At 36.3% G+C, this 20,803-nt stretch overlaps 1 protein-coding gene across 6 annotated transcripts in view; it reads left to right on the top strand.

The window, feature by feature from the left end:
• The window catches only part of CHRM3 (cholinergic receptor muscarinic 3), a 504,178-nt gene that overhangs the window by 279,761 nt on the left and 203,614 nt on the right, over positions 1 to 20,803 (top strand). The window lies entirely within an intron of this gene.

Here is a 20,803-nt window from a genome sequence, read left to right as displayed (position 1 = left end):
GTTCCTAGAGAGAAAATAGTCAATCATAATTTTAAATGAACTCTAAATGTTTCATGTTGTATTAAACTTTTCCGTTCAGTCATGCTGATGTCTCCTAATATGGATATGTATATAATAGTTGATGAAGTGGCTCTCTCCATATTTGGATGTGAAACAGACCTTCGACCCTTAGACTGGGAGCCTATGGCCCCATTGAGGCACACCATTTGAGGATTTTCCCCCAAGATCAACTGTCTAGAAAGAAAATTGTAAAGTAATGAAATCAGAGAGTACTTATTTCAGTGTTTTGACAAAGATCCTGCAGCAAAAGGCCCTAAGGATGAAACTGTCTCAAAATGAATTAGCAATTTCAAATGTCACCAGTATCTTGTCTCAGTTTCCCTTAGGCTAGTTTCTTAGAATTTGTTCCATTTTCTTTCTCTTCAATCTGAAAGGTGGTCTCTCTTTTAGGCATCTTGAGCTAAAAAAAAAAAGAAAAAACCAGAAATATCTTCCTGATAAATATTCAAAGGCTAGAATCAGTCTATGAAGGGGAAAAAATTGGGGCATCTGTCTTTTGAAGAAATTGGCCTTGTTGATGGTGGTGCCATTCATCTTCCAGAGAATTTTGCATATGCATGGCCAAGTAATTCTGTGGGGGCCAGGGGTAGTTATGAAGGTATAGGGAATTAAGGTCAAAGAATCAACACTCTGGAATTTAAACTCTAGTTAGAGATGGTTTACATGACAAAAATAATTTAAAACTTGTGGTTAGTTACAATTTTGAAAGATCAACTCTATTGGAATAAGAAGTAACAGCTAGAGTGAAGTAAGGAACTATTGAGCCTCTCCATTTTGAAATTTTGCCGGCTATTTCCCAAAATAGCAAGGTAATCCTGCTGTTTTGCTCAATACTGATGAGACCTCAATGGGTGTATGGGTTCCATAATTCAAGAGGAGGATAGATAATTTGGAGAGGGCTTGAGGGAAAAATCACAAAGATGAGTAACAGAACAAAAGGCAGGAAGTTAGGAAAACAAGATCTTGTCCAGAACTTCAACAATCTTTAACCTCATGCATAACTCCTTGAGAGAAAGTGTTCCTCTTCGCTCTCGTTTCTGCAAGACAAAACAGTCCAACCAGCACCACAGGAAGAAAATGATTTCTTGACAGTGAAACAGGAAATAGCGGAAGTGGGAAACAAAAGGGATTGTAAAGTTCTGGTGTTAAAAGAATTAGGGTGAGGAGAGTAGAAGATATGTTTTCATCTGTTTGTCTTGCTTTGGTAAATTCTGTCCTCAAATTGACTCCATTGTCTTCTCCAATGACTTCAATGAATTTACCCATATACTCAGAGAAGTACATCTTCAGTGCATTAGGAGTAGGACAACGGATCGTAGGGTGGTTGCAGTGTTTATATCCCCACTGGGCATTCTCGCACACCTCTGCTTCCTCCGTATTTTCTTCACAACCTTGTAAGAAAAGTATTGTGATTGCTGCCCTCAGCTCTTCACAAAATCATAGTGTAGGTCCCCGGGGAAGAGGGTTCCCCTTCCAGGACAAGTTCCCTGTGAATCTGGTAAAACACTTAAGACAAGGGGAAGGACAGGTTGGGTTAAGGGGTTTTATTTCTCACAGCTTGCTGGGGTTCGCCAGCCAGGCTCCACAAAGCCTCTCCCCTCCGGCCAGTGAACCCTCTCATCCCCCGCAGGCCCCATCCAGGAGGCACTCCATGGGTGGGTCCCTGGGAACTGATGGAGCAGCAGGTCGATTAGGTACCAGGAACAGAGGGGAGAAGAGAATGGCCATTTTCTCTCCACCGCGCTCTGCTGTGGTGAACATCCATTGATGTGTAAATGGACTAAGGCCAGGAAATTCTGAGTGAAAACTTCCATTTACCCTACACATGGCCAAATAGTTCAAAAGAGACTCTCTACGTGACTTCTCAGAGTGCTATATGGATTAAATTATGTGACCCCTAATTCATAACATTGAGGCTCTAACCTCCAATGCAATTTTACTTGGAGATAATAAAGTTTAAATGAGATCATAAAGATGAGTCCTAATCCCATAGGATTGGTGGCCTTATAAAAAGAAGATAGTTCTCCTCTCCTCCTTCCCCCAACCAGGAACCAGTCCTCTGGTCCTTTCATCATGGACTTCCTAGCCTTCAAGAACTGTGAAATGTCTGTATTTCTGAGCCACCTAGACTATGTCATTTGTTATGGTGGTCCCAGCAGATGAAGATACAGAGGAAAATTTGCTACTCAGCTTTTATAATCTCGTTTATCTCAAGTCAGTTTTAATTAGCAGAAACCTTAGAAATTTCTCATAATTATCTCCATAAAGGTAAGGAGCTGGGGGGAGCATGGTAGTGGGAACAAGATGAGGGTAATGAGAAGGCTTGAGGCCTGTCCTTCTGTAACGGTTTGTCAGTAGAGTGAAACAGACTCGGGTGGGTGATGCTGTACACAGAAAGTGCCAGAACACCCTTTATATTAGACCCATTTAATGCTTTGGCAAATAGATTAGGGGAAAACTAACAGGATTTCCTTTGATTTCATACCTAGTGGGGCCTATTTTTCCAATATGAATAAAAGGTGGGTCAGCCTCTGGCCAATATATGAAGTACAGAAAGCTGATATTCAATTCCTTTTCACATAGCAATAATTTATTTTATGTTAGATAGTGTGTATTGAGATGCCCTGAGCTTTATGCTGTTTGTGTGACATGCATGTTTCAGACTTCTAGTATCTATGAAGTTTAAGAGAATTAAGAACAGAAGTCAATACTCAGAAATTTATAATATAATTAGACAAGATTTACATTATCAAAAACAATTGAAGACTTGTGATTGGCCATGAAGACTAAGTGATCTGATGCCTTCTCCCAGGACAATGGCACTGGTGCTGAGGAAGGCATCAGGTAGCAATACAGCTGTTGGGAAAATTACTCAAAGATATGGAACTTGAACTTGGTTGTGTTTTTTCCTAGGATATCATCACTGTTTAAAATGTTTTGTTCTTACCTTTGTATATTCATGCAGATGGTAACAGTTGCACACTGTCTTGCTTGACAGAAATGAACACCCAGAATGAAAGACTGATATGAGTGATAGAAATTAAACTAAGAACTGACTCAAAGACCAGTACTTTGCCACAGGAGCTTGTAATTGAATGTAGAAAACTCATATGATACTGGACTCAGTATGAACTGGCACATTCAGAGAATCATCAGGCCTAGAATTTATTGAGCCACAGAAATTCCTAAGGGTTTTACAATTATTAATTTCTCTTCTCCTCATAGCAGTCCTCCTTTGAGGTGGGCACTGTGGTCATCACACCCAGCTTTCAAGGGAGGAAGGTAAGGCTAAAGATACTGTTGCTCATATAAATCTCAAGTATAGAAGTTGATCCTCAGCCGTCCAAGTCCACCCCTCATCTGGTCTGGCCTCTCACCCGAGCCAGTCTATATGTGCTCCACACTGCCTCACCCACACGCTCCTCTGCCTCTCAAGTTTGTTCTCTTCATAGGGAATTAGATCAAATGGGACCAAAATGTGTGGTCACAAAGATGAAAACTTTACATTATGTTAAGCTGTGAAGTCATACCTGATTGTTTATAGTTCATGATGCGTGATCAAAACCGAAAGTTTCTGTGATGACTGCCCTTGCACTGTTCACCATGTAAGAACTTATTCACTATGTAAGAACTTGTTCACCATGTAAAAACTTGTTCGTTATGCTTCAGGAGATTGGAGACTGTTAAGAATTAGGCTTGGGGTTGATAAATGATTGTGCATTGAGTCCCCTATACAGAATTTTATTGTTGTTAACAACCATTTAATCAATAAATATGAGAGATGCCCTCTCAAAAAAAAAAAAAGATATGAAGTCATATAAGGAACTTTTGCTTTTCTTTCCACCCGGGCACATGGGAGCTCACAAGGGTCAGGAAGAAAAGGCACACATCATTTGTCACAGGTTCTAGGGAGCTCAGCCAAACTGGGCATATGACTATGTGCCTGTTTCCTCCTGCCTTGTATAAGTGATCCATTTAAGTTCTGAAATTTTAAAACAAAGTTAGATGTTCCAAGGGTAAGGAAAGTTCTTTGGCATTATTGGGTGAAATGAATGTAATTAAATTACATTTATGGAATGTGAATTTTCTCCTACTTGATGGCAAGTTAGTTTTCTTTTCTGGTTGGCATCAGGACAGTAGAAATTTCCCTCCCCTGATTTTAAAAATATTTTATTTCACTTTTACCTTGAGACTCTAGGCTTAAAAACTCAAAGGAATAAAAATATTCTATTCTTTAAACCTATATGCTAACAAGCTGGGAAACCCAAGAGAAATGGACAACTTCCTAGAAAAATACAACCTTCCAAAACTGACCCAGAAAGAAACAGAAAATCTAAACAGACCAATTACCAGCAATGAAATTGAAGCGGTAATCAAAAAACTACCAAAGAACAAAACGCCTGGGCCAGATGGATTTACCTCAGAGTTTTATCAGACATACAGAGAAGACATAATACACATTCTCCTTAAAGTTTTCCAAAAAATAGAAGAGGAAGGAGTACTCCCAAACTCATTCTATGAAGCCAACATCACTAACAATACCAAAACCAGGCAAAGACCCCACCAAAAAAGAAAATTACAGATCAATATCCCTGATGAACATAGATGCAAAAATACTCAACAAAATATTAGCAAACCGAATTCAAAATACATCAAAAGGATCGTACACCATGACCAAGTGGGATTCATCCCAGGGATGCAAGGATGGTACAACATTCGAAAATCCATCAACATCATCCACCACATCAACAAAAAGAAAGACAAAAACCACATGATATCTCCATAGATGCTGAAAAAGCATTCAATAAAATTCAACATCCATTCATGATAAAAACTCTCAACAAAATGGGTATAGAGGGCAAGTACCTCAACATAATAAAGGCCATATATGATAAACCCACAGCCAACATCATACTGAACAGCGAGAAGCTGAAAGCTTTTCCTCTGAGATCGGGAATAAGACAGGGATGCCCACTATCCCCACTGTTATTCAACATAGTACTGGAGGTCCTAGCCACGGCAATTAAACAAAACAAAGAAATACAAGGAATCCAGATTGGTAAAGAAGAAGTTAAACTGTCACTATTTGCAGATGACATGATATTGTACATAAAAAACCCTATAAAGACTCCACTCTAAAACTACTAGAGCTAATATCTGAATTCAGCAAAGTTGCAGGATACAAAATTAACACACAGAAATCTGTGGCTTTCCTATGCACTAACAATAAACTAATAGAAAGAGAAATCAGGAAGACAATTCCATTCACAATAGCATCAAAAAGAACAAAATACCTAGGAATAAACCTAACCAAACAAGTGAAAGACCTATACCCTGAAAACTATAAGACACTCTTAAGAGAAATTAAAGAGGTCACTAACAAATGGAAACTCATCCCATGCTCTTGGCTAGGAAGAATTAATATCATCAAAATGGCCATCCTGCCCAAAGCAATATACAGATTCAATGCAATCCCTATCAAATTACCAACAGCTTTCTTCAATGAACTGGAACAAATAGTTCAAAAATTCATATGGGAACACCAAAGACCCCGAATAGCTAAAGCAATCCTGAGAAGGAAGAATAAAGTGGGGGGGATCTCCTCCCCAACTTCAAGCTCGACTACAAAGCCACAGTAATCAAGACAATTTGGTACTGGCACAAGAACAGAGCCACAGACCAATGGAACCGAATAGAGACTCTAAACATTAACCCAAATGTATATGGTCAACTAATATTCGATAAAGGGGCCATGGACATACAATGGGGAAATGACAGTCTCTTCAACAGATGGTGCTGGCAAAACTGGACAGCTACAGGTAAGAGAATGAAACTGGATCACTGTCTAACCCCATACACAAAAGTAAATTTGAAATGGATCAAAGACTTGAATGTAAGTCATGAAACCATAAAACTCTTAGAAAAAAACATAGGCAAAAATCTCTTAGACATAAACATGAGTGACCTCTTCTTGAACGTATCTCCCCAGGCAAGGGAAACAGACGCAAAAATGAACAAATGGGACTATATCAAGCCGAAAAGCTTCTGTAAAGCAAAGGACACCATCAATAGAACAAAAAGGTATCCTACAGTATGGGAGAATATATTCGAAAATGACAGATCTGATAAAGGGTTGACATCCAAAATATATAAAGAGCTCACACCTCAACAAACAAAAAGCAAATAATCCAATTAAAAAATGGGCAGAGGAGCTGAATAGACAGTTCTCCAAAGAAGAAATTCAGATGGCCAACAGACACATGAAAAGATGCTCCACATCGCTAGTTATCAGAGAAATGCAAATTAAACCACAGTGTGATATCACCTCACACTTGTAAGAATGGCTACTATCCAAAAGACGAACAACAACAAATGTTGGCGAGGTTGTGGAGAAAGGGGAACCCTCCTACACTGCTGGTGGGAATGTAAATTAGTTCAACCATTATGGAAAGCAGTGTGGAGGTTCCTCAAAATGCTCAAATTAGAAATACCATTTGACCCAGGAATTCCACTTCTAGGAATTTACCCTAAGAATGCAGCACTCCAGTTTGAAAAAGACAGATGCACCCCTATGTTTATCGCTGCACTATTTACAATAGCCAAGATACGGAAGCAACCTAAATGTCCATCAGTAGATGAATGGATAAAGAAGATGTGGTACATATACGCAATGGAATATTACTCAGCCATAAGAAAAAAACAAATCCTACCATTCGCAACAACATGGATGGAGCTAGAGGGTATTATTCCCAGTGAAATAAGCCTGGCGGAGAAAGACAAGTACCAAATGATTTCACTCTTATGTGGAGTATAAGAACAAAAGAAAACTGAAGGAACAAAACAGCAGCAGAAACACAGAACCCAAGAATGGACTAATAGTTACCAAAGGGAAAGGAACTGGGGAGGATGGGTGGGAAGGGAGGGATAAGGGCAGGAAGAAAAGAAAGGGGGCATTACAATTAGCATGTATAGTGTTGGGGGGGGCACAGGGATGGCTGTGCAACACAGAGAAGACAAGTAGTGATTTTACAGCATCTTACTATGTTGATGGACAGTGACTGTGAACAGGGATGTGGTGGGGACTTGGTGAAGGTGGGAGCCTAGTAAACATAATGTCCTTCATGTAATTGTAGATTAATGATACCAAAATAAAAATAAATAAATAAATAAAAAATAAAAATATGAATTACAGGACAATATTACTAATTAACAGATTCTTAAAAATCTTAAAGTAGTGAGAAACCAAATGTGGTGTTAGGTATAAATGAGAGTATATTATGGCCAAGTGAAAGATGAAAATACAGAGTGACTTAATATTTGAATATAAATCAATGTGTTAAAAAGTACTAGCAAAATAATGGATAGAATTAATAAAATCAGCTAACAGTTGAAGAAAAACAAAAAAAAATGTTCTATTCTTTGCACATTAATGAGCCTTTAAAAATCGAATTGAAGAAGAAGATTCTGAGTCACCAGTTGTATCTTAATATGGATTTAACATCTTAAAATTATCACACTAATCTTGATCTGCATCATCAATATAAACACAAAACAGTATCCTTTATCATGTTAATAATATGTACAACTAATTTTAATAAAAGTGACTTTCACTTTCTTAAATTTTTTTACCTTTTAGAGTTATATATTTGTTCGTCACTGAAGAAAAGTAAGAAAAGTGTTGTGATTACTGCCCTCAGCTCTTCACAAAAGTATGACTTCTATGCTGCAGACTATGAAAAACCCAAAAAATTAAGAGAAGAACTGTAAAAATGATGATTAAATTGTAGTTGATTATTAAGGAATATTTCTATTTACTTTGGAAATTTTTTTCTATTTTCTATAAATATTTGTAATATCTTAGTATATATGGCACTGATAAAATACAAAAGTGTTTTTTAGATTGTTGTTAATGAGGAAATTTACTGCTTTGACATGTTGGCACATTGATATTACTCACATATTTATTTTTCCTTACATTCACACAAAATCTGAGAGATCGTAAGGGGCAAGGGACTAAATTCTTCACCCAAAGGTCTCTGTGGTCAGCTGTGGTCATTACACATAAAACAATAAAGGACAAAGCACAGGTTATGAGCTTTAGTGATAAAAGTTCAAACTCATGCTCTAAGAATTTTTAAAACTATTATTACAGTTATATGAACTTTTTCCCTCAGAGTAATCATATTTAGATGAAGCGAAAAGGACAAAAAATGTTTGAAAAATTATTTTTAAGAGCCAGAGGAAACATTGTTATTGTCTTTGAAATATTTGAAATTCACTCTTCTATGATTGGATTTTGAATAGACTTACAGTTATTTAACTTCAGCTGTTTGGGGAATATGCTAGACAATACTCACAATTCAGAAAACCTAATTACATCAAGATCATTATCTTGATTACTATTTTCTTTTTAATGAATGGATTACCTCTGTAGTCATCATAGTATATGATAATCATTACCTCTGAATTCAACATCTTCACCCCTTCCATATATGCACTCATGTATTCTCTCTTAAGAATATTATTTACAACACAGAGAGTGTGTAAACCATCTTTATGGAAAAAGTAGTAGAAAACACACATTTGGATTTAAAGTCAGTAGACATGATTTCTGGTCCTGACTGGGTTATTTGCTAAATGTCTGGCCTTGGGCAAGATACTTAACCTCCCTAAACTCCAGGTTCTGTATCATTTAAAACAGAGATAAGAGTACCTGCCCTGTGGCTTGTATAAAAATATTTTATCAAATATATAAATGCCACCTTTTGTAAACTGTTAAGTACTATAAAAATGAAACCTTTTTTATAGCATCACTTAATGTGGAAGTTGAAAGCTGTAAAGACACTAGAAATTAAATGTTATCACCACAAAAAAAGATAATTACGTGAGGAGATGGAGGTGTTAACTAACCTTATTGTGGCAATCATTTTGCCGTATGTACCTGTATCAAATCATGTATTGCTTAAACTTACATATGTTATATGTCAATATCCCAATGAAGCGGAAATTTTATTTAATTAAAAAAGAATAAATAACAAGAAATAGTATAAGAAAAAATACAAAACTGTGAGTTGAAAATTACCTGTGACTAGAACCATACTAGCTAGTGAGGTAGCCATTAACCACATGTGGTTACTCAGCGCTTGAAATGGTCTGCAAGCGTAAAATAAACCACGGTATGATGACGCTATGGAAACATGTAAAATATCTCATTAGTAACTTTTATTTGATTACACGTTTAAGTTATAATATTTAGGATATGTGAGATTAAATAATTAGAAGTTTTTTAAAATGCAAGCTTTCACTGGGGCAACAATGTACATGAATTGATTGAATCATAAATACCAGTGCCTGCCTCCTGCAGTTCATCTCTCACCTGTCATTATCCTAAGCCTCATGACTTATGATAAGATCCTTAACCTCTGTGAGTTTCAGTTTCTTCATCGTTAAGATGAGAATTCTGAGAATATTCCCCTCCAAGGGGTAAAGTGACGTTTAAAGAAGAAAATACATGTAAATAACTCACAGGAGAGTCTGGCAGATAGTGAGCATAAAATAAATAATAATTCACGCTATCTTCTTTTAAAATACACATACTCAGCAACATAATGGCACATCTCTGTACTTGGCATTTTTAGTACATGTTCAGAGCAGTATGTGTGTTAAGAAGGAAAGAACATTCCTTTATTTTTAGTTTTATAGTATTTATTTTTTCTGTTAACTAAATAATACATCTTTGCTCAGAATATAGAGAAAAGTATCACGAAGAAAACAAAACCACCAGCAATCCAAATATCCAAATAAAATCACTGTTTAGCACGTTTCAGAAGGAAATGTACTGGACCAATATTGATTTCAGGGAAAACCAAGGTAGAGATGGTAAGAATAAAGGGAATATGGAGCTGAGTTTCAGAGAAAACAGTTCCTAAGAATGGACACCTGTGGAGGGGCATGAATTCAGAATATGCAAGATAGAAAGAAACAACAGAGTTAAAATGATGGTAGTTTTTAACAAGGACTGAGAATTACTCTAACATTCCAAAGGCTGAATAACTGAAACATATACTCTTGCTTAGGATAGAATCACCCTGATTCCACCACTGCCCCCAGAGGATTTGACTGCTCTGCAAAGCTGGTTTACAGAGATGTCCACACAGACAGAGGGACGGGGGTCAAGAGCTACATGTATAAACCACTTTCCAGTCCTTTCCCAAGAAAAATACAACAGGAAAAGGAAAGATAACTAAATTCCCTGAATCATTTCCTTCTAACTTGTGGCATCAAAAACCATTGTCCTGGCAGATGGTGAGGGAGAACTGGCAACATGAAAAACTAACAAGAAGGTGACTAAATTCAACATCCCAGGCTTTATGCAGATAGAACTGGAGAATTTACTCATACACAGGGACAATTAAAAAAAAAAAAAAGATTCGAAGAAAGAAATGACAAACCGAGTTAGCTGTCAAATTGATTTTCTAAAAACAGACACTAAGCGGTAGCTGTTATTTTGTGAAACTGTGTGCCGTGACAGTATTATGAATGGTACCATGTCTAAACTTGACATTACTATGTAATTAATAATAGATTATTTCAGGTCTTGAGAAATCACTTTCCTATTTCCTCCTCAAGGGTCATTATTCCTAAATCATTAACCTAAAATGAAATTTACAGTACTTTCATAGCATATATGAAAATAGCTTAGAAGTTTAAAGATATATGCACACAACTGGCAAAAGTTAATTCTTCCAAATAGAAAATTAACTAGACTGCTTACTCTTGCTTAGGGAGGAGCCACTTTGCCTATATAGTATTTTCCCATTGCCTATATTGTGTTCATACACTGTCTCATTGCAGAAACAATGAGTTCAGTAAACTGTTACTCAGGGTCAACCATGAGTCTTACGGGCTCTGACTACAGTGTATGGGCCCTTTCTCTCCAGATGGCCAGGGTGCTGGCTGGCTGTCTCTCTTACCCTTCAGAACCACTTGGGTAACAAACATAACAGACTATCAATCAGTTCTTGATGAGTTGATTAGCAGGCATTTTCCTACAAGTTTAATTCTTTTAGCATAATTTTAAAGGTATATACACTTATTTCTTAAAACCTAGAAGATAAAAAGTTAAGAAAAGAAAATAAAAAATTAAAACTATTTAAAGGGCTATCAAACTAACACAGCTACCTAGCATATTGGTATTTTTCTTTGAAGACTTTTTTCCCCTATGTCTTGTTTTTCTCACCATTATTTTAATAATATTATATGTGTAAATTGTGTTTTTTTAATTTTTAATTGAAGTATAGTTGACATGTTATATTAGTTTCAGGTGTACAACACAGCATTTCAACATTTCTATATACATTATGAAATGCTCATCACAATAAATGTAGTTAAATTTGTCACCATGCAAAGTCACTGCGATATTACGGGCTATATTCCCTATACTGTACTTTTATCCCTGTGCCTTCTTTATTTTATGATGAGAAGTTTCTACCTTTTAATCCCTAGTACCTATTTCATCAACCTCATATTCCCTCCCCTCTGGCAACCACCATTTTGTTCTGGTATTTATGAGTCTATTTCTTAGGTTTTCTTTGTTTGTTTATTCATTTGTTCTGTTTTTTGATTTCCACAAATAAGTGAAATCGTACGGTGTTTGTCTTTCCCTGCCTGACTTAATTTCACTTAGCATAGTACCCTCTAGGTCCATTCATGTTGTTGTAAGTGGCAAGATTTCATTCTTTTTTATGGCTGAGTAAATATTCCATTGTGTGTGTGTATGTGTGTGTGTGTGTATAATATAAATATAAATACACACACACATACACACATACCATCTTCCTTATCCACTCATTTGTCTGTGGATGCTTATATTGCCTCCTTATCTTGGCTGTTATAAATAAAGCTGCAATGAGCATGGGGATGCATATAGCTTTTCAAATTAGTGTTGTTATTTCATTGGGGTAAATACCCAGAAGTGTAATTACTGCATCGTATGGTATTTCTAATTTAAAATTTTTTAGGAATCTCCATGTTTTCCACAGTGACTACCCCCATTTAACTTCCCACCAACACCGCACAAGGGTTCACTTTCCCCAGATCCTTGCCAACATTTGTTATTTCTTGTTTTTTTTATAATAGCCATTTGACTAGTGTGAGGTGAGGTCTCCTTGTGTTATTGATTTGCACTTTGATTAGCAATGTTGATTAGCAATGTGGAGCATCTTTTCATGTGTCGGCCATTTGCATATCTTTAGAAAAATGTCTATTCAGGTCCTCTGCCCATTTTTAAATCAGATTATATGGTTTTATTCCTTTTTTGCTGCTGAGTTGTAGGAGTTATTTTTATATTTTGCATATTAATCCCTTACCAGATATATCCTTTACAAATATATTCTCCTGTTCAGTAGGTTGCCTTTTTGTTTTGCTGATGGCTTCATTCGCTGTGTAGAAGCTTTTTAATTATATATATTGTCCCATTGGCTTATTCTTGCTTTTGTTTCTCTGCCTGGGGACACATACCCAAAAAAAATTGTTAAGGCCAGTGTTCAAGAGTTTATTGTCTTTGTTTTCTTTTTAGGAGTTTTATGGTTTCAGGTTTTACATTTACATATTTAATCCATTTCAGGTTTATTTTTGTGTATGGTTAAGAAAGTGGTCCAGTTTCATGCTCTTGCATGTAGCTGTCCACTTTTCCCAGCACCATTTATTGAACAGACTATGTTTTTCCCATTATATATTCTTGATTTCTTTCTTATGGATTAGTTAACCACATAAGCATGAGCTTATTTTTTGGCTATCTATTCTGTTCCATTGATCTGTGTGTCTTGTTTTTGTGCCAGTACCATACTATTTTATTTATTGTAGCTTTGTAGTATGGTTTTGAAATCAGGGTGTTTTGAAACCTCCCGCTTTGTTCTTCTTTCTTAAGATTGCTTTGGATTTTGGGATCTTTTGCAGTTTCATACAAATTGTAGGATTATTTATTCTATTGATGCGAAAAACACTATTGGTATTTTAATAGGGATTATATTGAATATGTAGATTACTTTTGGTAATATGGACATTTTAGCAACATTAATTCTTCCAATATCTGAGCATAAGCTATCTTTCTGTATTTTGTGTGTCATCATCAATTTATTTCATCAATTTCTTACAGTTTCAGAGTACAGGTCTTTTTACCTCCTTGGTTAAATTTATTCCTAAGTATTTTATTTTTTTTGGATGTAGTTATAAAATGTGATTGTTTTCTTAATTTTGCTTTTTCCAGTTCATTATTAGTGTATACAAACACAATTGACTTACATATATTGATTTTTTTATCTTGCAATTTTACTGAATTAATTTATTAGTTCTAATTGGTTTTTTTGGTTATATGTATAATTTTCTGAATCTTCTTTTTATTTAAAGATATCAAAAATATATTCAGCTTTATTATATAGTTTTGTAAAACTCATTGTTGAGTGGTATTATGAATTGAATGTCTGTGTTCTCCCCAAGTTCATATGTTGAAACCCTACTTCCAATGTGATGGCATTTGGAGATGGGTTCTTTGTAAGGGTTAGATGAGGTCATGACTATGGGGTTCTGGCCTTAAAAGGTTTGTGCTTTTATGAGGAGAAACACCACAGAGCTCATTCTCTCTTCATGCAAGCACTGACAGGAGGTCATGTGAAGACATGTGAAGACATAGGGCATCTGCAAGCCATAAGAAAAGATCCTTTACCAGAATGAATCTGCTGGCACCTTGGGCTTGGACTTCCCAGCCTCTAGAACTGTGAGAAATAAATTTCTGTTGTTTAAGCTAGTTTGTGGTATTTTGTTACAGCAGCCTGAGCAAACTGAAACTAGTGACTACCATACATTGTTTGTTTCCAATTGTTCATAAGCAGTCAATATCATTGTGATGTACATCTTTCTGCATAAAGTATTTTTCTACATTTCACATTACTTCCTTTGTGCAAATCCTCAAAAATGGAATTATTTTATCAAAGATAAGAGCACTTACTAAGTGTTTATATATTGGTTGTACCAATTACACAAAGGAATATGGAAAAAATATGTCTTCAGTCTAACAGCTGAACAGAAAGATATGATGAAAACTCTCAAAATATTAGTTATAATATCAGAACTATATTTGGAACCAGTGAAAATAGGGAAGAAATTTAAGTTTATTTTCTTTTGTGTTTCTTTTTCCAACTTTTAATTTTCCTCCCATTCATCAGGATTATATTTGCCTTCACTCTGAAAGGAAAAAAATCCTGGATCCCTTTGCCTTCAGATTTTTAATATAGTCTTTCATGTAAGAAAGGTTATATCTGATAAATAAACAGATGTTCATGAAATAAATGCTAGATAACTGTGCTGGGCTCTTTCCTCCTCATCAACTTCTGGACCTTTCTGTTGGGGTACCAACATTCTCTTCCATTCCTTCCACTTGAGACCTTGATGTTACATAATGTTAAAATTGAAGATTTGCACAGAATCATAGAGATTATCTACCCAGCATCCTATGTAATATATGTTATTCCCCCTGAAACATCTTCAGCAAGTGTTCCTTTAATGTAGGCATAAGCACCTTCAGTGACTGGAAAGTCACTGTCTCTCTAGTCAGTCTAATTTACTGATATCCATCTATGACTCTTGGGAAATTGCTCCAAACAGCCCAAATTCTGAAACCTCTTCCCATTAATACTGGTACTACTCTGAAAAGCAAATCTAATTCTTCTTTGACTTGAAAACCTTCATAAATTTGAAAAGAGCTGTCAATAAGCCTTCTTTTGGATAATCTTTTTAGTGCATCCCCTGTCCCTCATATGATAATGACTTTGAGTCCCATTAGAATACTGTCCCCCTTAGAATGTTCTCCATTGTAGGCATATTCTTTTTAAAGCAAGTGTCAGAAACCCAGAGCCTGCAGCCTAGTTGTTGATCCTTGAGTGTTTAGAAGGAAAAAAAAGAAAGATCTTAGGGGTTTTATTTCTTTGGTTTGGCATCTTTCTCCCTATTTTCTAATACCTAGAAGTTATTATTCATCCAAGTTACCTGTTGACTTTTGGAAGCATTTCATTTTGTGACCTCTGTCTTAGAGGGCAAGTTCCTCAGCTGAACACAGTACATTAGGTCTGATCTGAACAGCTTGGAATAAAAGAGAACTGTCAACTCCCTCATTTAAATTAGATTCCAAAAGTGGATTAGATATCAATTTAGGGACTCTCTTGTCCCCTCCTGGCATGAGCTGGGATCTCTGTCCTCTTTCTTTGTCTCTAAATAAAAGCCTCTGCCTTGCTCTCCTAAAAAAAAATCAATTTAATACTTTCATCAGCCATTTATACACTTGGCTTTTGTTTACTCTTCATTTATCTTCTTAATAATAACTAAGGTTCCTAAGACTTTTTTTTCACTTTGTTTGATATCCTGTTGAGTCATTTCTCTGCTATCTTTTACCTGTGAAGTTAGTTTTTGGAACCTAAGCATAGGACTTTGTACTTATTACCACTGAGCATCTCTTCCCAAAGTCAGTCCACCAAAGCAAAATTCTGAGAACATTTTGTGTCCTGGTTCTGTCAGTCTTTCCCAAGATTGTGTTGTTTGCAGAAGGCTTTCGATCTCTATCATGTCCTTATACACCGGTGAGCAGCACCAGACTGAGGATCTGCCCATAAGACCTTCGTCTTTCCCACTGGGTCCAACATGCTTCTTTCTCTTCTTTGAGTCTTTCCTCCTTCACCAAGACTTGTCAGCATGGTGTGGGAGGTCTGCCTTTAAAATAGCTATCAGGTTCTCCTCCCCATTCTCATGGTTGAGCGCCGTCCCTCATCCAGTTAGGCCTAGAGTTTTGCCCGTAATTACCTGGTTTGGTTAGCTGACTCACCCTCTGGGTTTTAGTCCATTTTGCACAACACTGCCTGACCACTTTCCTAAAATACCACATTCATCTTATCTGCTCTGTTACTGATCTTTTAACAGCCTCCAGTTAGAAATCACATTCTTGTCTGTGGGATGCAGGGCCTCCATGACCCCAGTTCTTTCTCACCCATTCAGTGTTCTGGGCAGCATTGGACTCCAATAGCCTTAAATATGTCTGCTCATTCTCACTTCATTCCTTGCTCAAACTATTTCTGTCACCTGGAATATTCTTCAGTCTCCTTACCAACTATCCAAATCTTACCTGTTCTTTAAAGGCCAAATGTAATCCCTTTCCTGTATGTAATCTATTTACTCTGGTCTACAGTAATCAACCTTAGATCAACTCCTAATGTCTAGATAATGATGATTCTATTATCACTTCCGAAATAGTTCCAGTTTTGTTGGATTCCTCCTTCTGGGCTGGATGGTAAACACCTTGAGAAGGGGCCATGTCAGATAATGCTTTGTTCTAAACTACCTTTCCTGAAATATCATTCAACATATGGTTGATGTTTAGTAAATATTGCTCTTGGGTTAATAGAATTAAAGGAATGTGGTGCTCAAATTAACCACTGATTGTGAAATTAATTTAACTGATTGTGGAATTTAAGGCTGAGGACAGTGTTTTGGGGCAATCAATTTGTGTCCAACTCTTCTAACAGTATTCCTGAACAGCCCCCTATTTATCCCATAAACATGGCTACCTTGGATTCAGTTCTGGTTTTCCTAACAAAGAAGGGCACTGTAGATAGTTCTTATTTTAAAAACTCTGTGCACAAACTCTTCCCTTTGCTGAATAATGGCCTCTACCCTGAGCTAACTTTCTAAATGTTCCTTAACAACACATTGCATCTGTTTTAACTTTAAGTCTAGAAAAGTAAGCACTTTCCTTTTCTCTCTCAGTTCCTTTTTTTACTTAAATTTCATAAGGGGAATGCAAAATAAAAACTTTAATATTATAAGAGTTTGTAGAAATTTCTCATCTTGTATATTAATTCAAAATCTCACATTTACAAGAACAAAATTCACCTCATTTGCTACATCTTAAGACTTGAAATCAATCCACTAAGTTTGTATTTCTTTAGAGAATTGAATCTCCAATTCAGAGAAACTAGCATGCAATGAGTGACTTTGTTTGTCCTGACTTACAGTGTTTATATTTCAGCAACATTTAGTCTTCAGTAGATAACAGATATGAACTGATAAAATTTTAAAGCACTTCTAAAATTCCACAGACTGGGTGTTAGCCCATCTTCCTATATTACATATTGTTATAATTAACTCAGAGTTGTATCACTACCCCAGAAATATATTGATTAGGCACCTAAGAATTTAGGCATAGCATTAGGTTATATAAAGGCAGCAATGTGGATAAGCCTTATTTTTACTCTCCTGGGAAACTCTTTTTTGCTTGATTCTCTTGCAAGTTTACATCAGTTTCTGGTTCATAGGATGACAGAGGAAGTTTCTAAATTGCCTGGAAATTGCACATTCCCGCATACTGAAATGGTCTAAGCTACATGATTATGCTTTCACTACTGCTGTGCCTATAAACAAAAAGCAAAATGAGAGTCAACTCCAGGTTCCAGTCACGTTCGGGAGATGTCACATTAAGAAAACATAGGATTAATATTAATTAACATGATTTTTATTGTTTTGAGCAGTAGCATGAGAAATGACTACAGTACAAATCAAGAAATTCATAAAGGCATCCAACTGATGACAGTTACCTGGTAATTTTTTATTTTCTCTTCTTTTTATCCCAAAATATATGTCCTCTTATTCCAGCTAAAACAAGCAAAGTCTTCTTGCTTTTGTGAAATGATAACATAATTAACATTTAATTTAAACTCTCCAATTTTAATATACCTGCCCTCAAAGCTTTAAGCTGGAAGTGGTTTAATCAAATCATAACACAAATTGATAGACAGAGACATCACTATGATAAATAACAACATCATCTTGTAATAATTAGTTGGTGAATCCACTTGAAATTTGTGTTTGATTCACTCCTATTCAGAATTTATTTGTTTATTAATTAATGTGGGGACAACTTTGCTTTGCAACAGATTGGACATTTCATCTGGAAAGAGTGGAATGACTCTAGGTGTGTAGGTCTTTGGGATGGTAAATCCTTTTGGCAAGGAAGAAATGCTGTTGGGGAAAGTTTCTGAAATGCCCTTTCCAAGCATTTTGGAAATATTCTATATCATCTGTGATTTCTGCACATAATATTTCTTCAAATAACGTTGAAGATAATTCATGCAAAAAGAGCAGAAATAGCTGCACATATGAATCCAGGATGCCTATTAATCAATGTTAAAGTGGCTCTGCATTGTATACCAATCAGGAGGTGTGGGATGTTACAAATAATGAAGTCCTAGCCATGGAAATTATAAATGAACGGGGACTTCTTTCTTCCATTTAACTGGTGAATTAGCCAAAGAAGAACTTTTCGCAAAATTGTGACTTAAATTTTTGAATTAATTACAAAAAGGGAAAATTTTGTTAAGTTCGATCCAGGAAAAAGGTGTAACTTGATACAACACTGAGAAAAGACTCAACAATCAAACAAGTGTATCATAGCATCTAATCACTAGCAGGAACACAGTTCACTACAACCTTTTCCCAGGTAGCTGGGCCTTTTTGTATATTTCAAGTAACAAAATAAACATTAAGTACTTCCTCTGTACAGCACTCTGATGAACACTGTGAGCAGTACCAGCAGGAAGAAGTAGTCCTGGTCCCACAGGACTTGGTTTATTTATTAGAGGAAGATAAGGTATGTATTGTATACAAGTAACAACAATGCAAGGGAGAATTTATTAATATTTGTAATAAAGATACAAATAAATTGCTGGAGGGAGCTTAGAGGAAATAAATGTATTCCAGTTAGGAATTTTGCAAAAGAATTTACATGGAAATCATCTTCAAGCTAATCAGAAATGATAATCAGAAATTCCCTAGACATATATGAAAAGAAAAGCACTCCAAAGAAATTTGGGAAAGGAAAAAGTATGGAACATGGTAGGGGGAAGGCAAACAGCTCTTTTTGAGCACAGTTGAAGTTATGTTTGTTAGCCATCTAGTGGAGCTGGAACAAAGTACCGCAGACTGAAGAGCTTAGACAGCAGAACTGTATGGTCTCAGAGTTCTGGAGGCAGAGTTGGGCTGGAGGGGGAAAATGTTCCATGCCTCTCTCCTCACTTCTGATGGCTGCCAAGTCTTTGGCGTCCCTTGGCTTGTAGATGCCTTCCCTCCAAACTTTGCCCTCATCTTCACATGGCATTTTCCCAGTCCTCTGCATACAAATTTCTACTTTTTATAAGGATACCAGTCATACTGGAGTAGGGGTCACCGTAATGACCCCTTGATTTACCTCTGTTAACATCCTGTCTCCAAATAAGATCACATTCTGAGGTGCTGGGGGTTACGACTTCAACATATCTTTGGAATGTTGGAAGGGACACAAATCAACCCAGTTTGTAAGGGACAAGAAATGATGGTTAGGCTGGAAAAGAGATGCACTATGTATTTCAAGTGGCCTGAATGTTCAAAACAAGGAATAAAGGCATTAGTCTAGGCAGTGGAGCTCTATGGCCAGTATGTGTGAGTTGATGACTTTAGGCAAAAGACTTTAGGATACCAAATAAGCTTTTATGCCAATTAGGTTCCAAAGCTGTGAAATAAATAATACAGGTAGATGATATTGAAGACATAAAGATAAATCATAATTTCATGTTTTAAATCTGAGATGAGTTCGGATGTCAAGAAGGGTGGTTCATTTATTAAGAGAGGAAAGGGAAACTTGCTGAGGAACAGAATATGTTCATTTAGCTTCCAAGACATGGAGAAGACACTGAACAAAACAAGGACATCCCATGACCCATTGTGCAGACCAGTCCCCACTCCACATTATGAAAGTGTCTGAAACCCTGTGATCAAGCACCATCTTCTGGATTAGATTGTCTGTCTCCTTGGGGGTTTAGGAGGAGTAGAATTTGAATTTTAGCTATGAAGCAGAATTTGGAGAGATTTCTACTAACTTCTTGAAATTTAACATCTAAAAAAAAGTTTACCCCTTCTCCACCTCACATTACTCCCCTGCCCTCTGCATGCATGCATGCACACACACAGGCGTGTGCAGGCATGCACACATCTGTATGTGAGGTGTAGGGAAATGCTCAGAGAGCACATACAAACACTAGATTTATTATCGTAATTTCCAAGAAAATGTGAGAAATGATATTTTTCAACTTACATGAGAAAAGTGAAGGCAGTGCCCAATGGTTGGAAAGAGCAAATACTTTGGAGTCCAGGAGGTGGCCACCCACATGAGCTCCACAGATGATTTTCTGGAAGGTTGTGGACAAATTAACTAATCTTATAAACTTTGGCTAATGTGCTATGTAAGGGGGGGCAGTAAGTGTGTCATACAGTTATTTGGAGAATTTGATGAAACAAGCTATACAAAGAACATGGTAAGTGTTCCCTCTCTTTCCTGATTGTGAATCCTTATTTTCATAACCAAAGGATTCCAGAAATTTCTCCCCATAGATTTAAACATGTGATTATGTGCAGACTGACCTGCTATCTTATTTGTAAATTGAAACAAACTTATCAGATAATAAAAAAATAAATCTAGAATCTCTGGATGGAAAAACCCATCTCTGTTGCATGACTGGGATGATTCTCTGCAGAATTGTTAACTATTCTTTGTGTATAGCTTCCTTCAATTTGTTTAGTTTTGCAAACCTAGATGTTCTGAATAATGGGACATGTGTTTTGGAAGTAAATAAAATCCAAATTTTTAGATGAGTGTACCAGAGTTGGAAGA

This window comes from Manis javanica, chromosome 7 (genome assembly GCF_040802235.1).
Source record: "Manis javanica isolate MJ-LG chromosome 7, MJ_LKY, whole genome shotgun sequence".
NCBI lineage: Eukaryota > Metazoa > Chordata > Mammalia > Pholidota > Manidae > Manis > Manis javanica.
The sequence above is the reverse complement of the archived record's forward strand: the minus strand, read 5'-3'. Positions and strand labels throughout refer to the sequence as shown.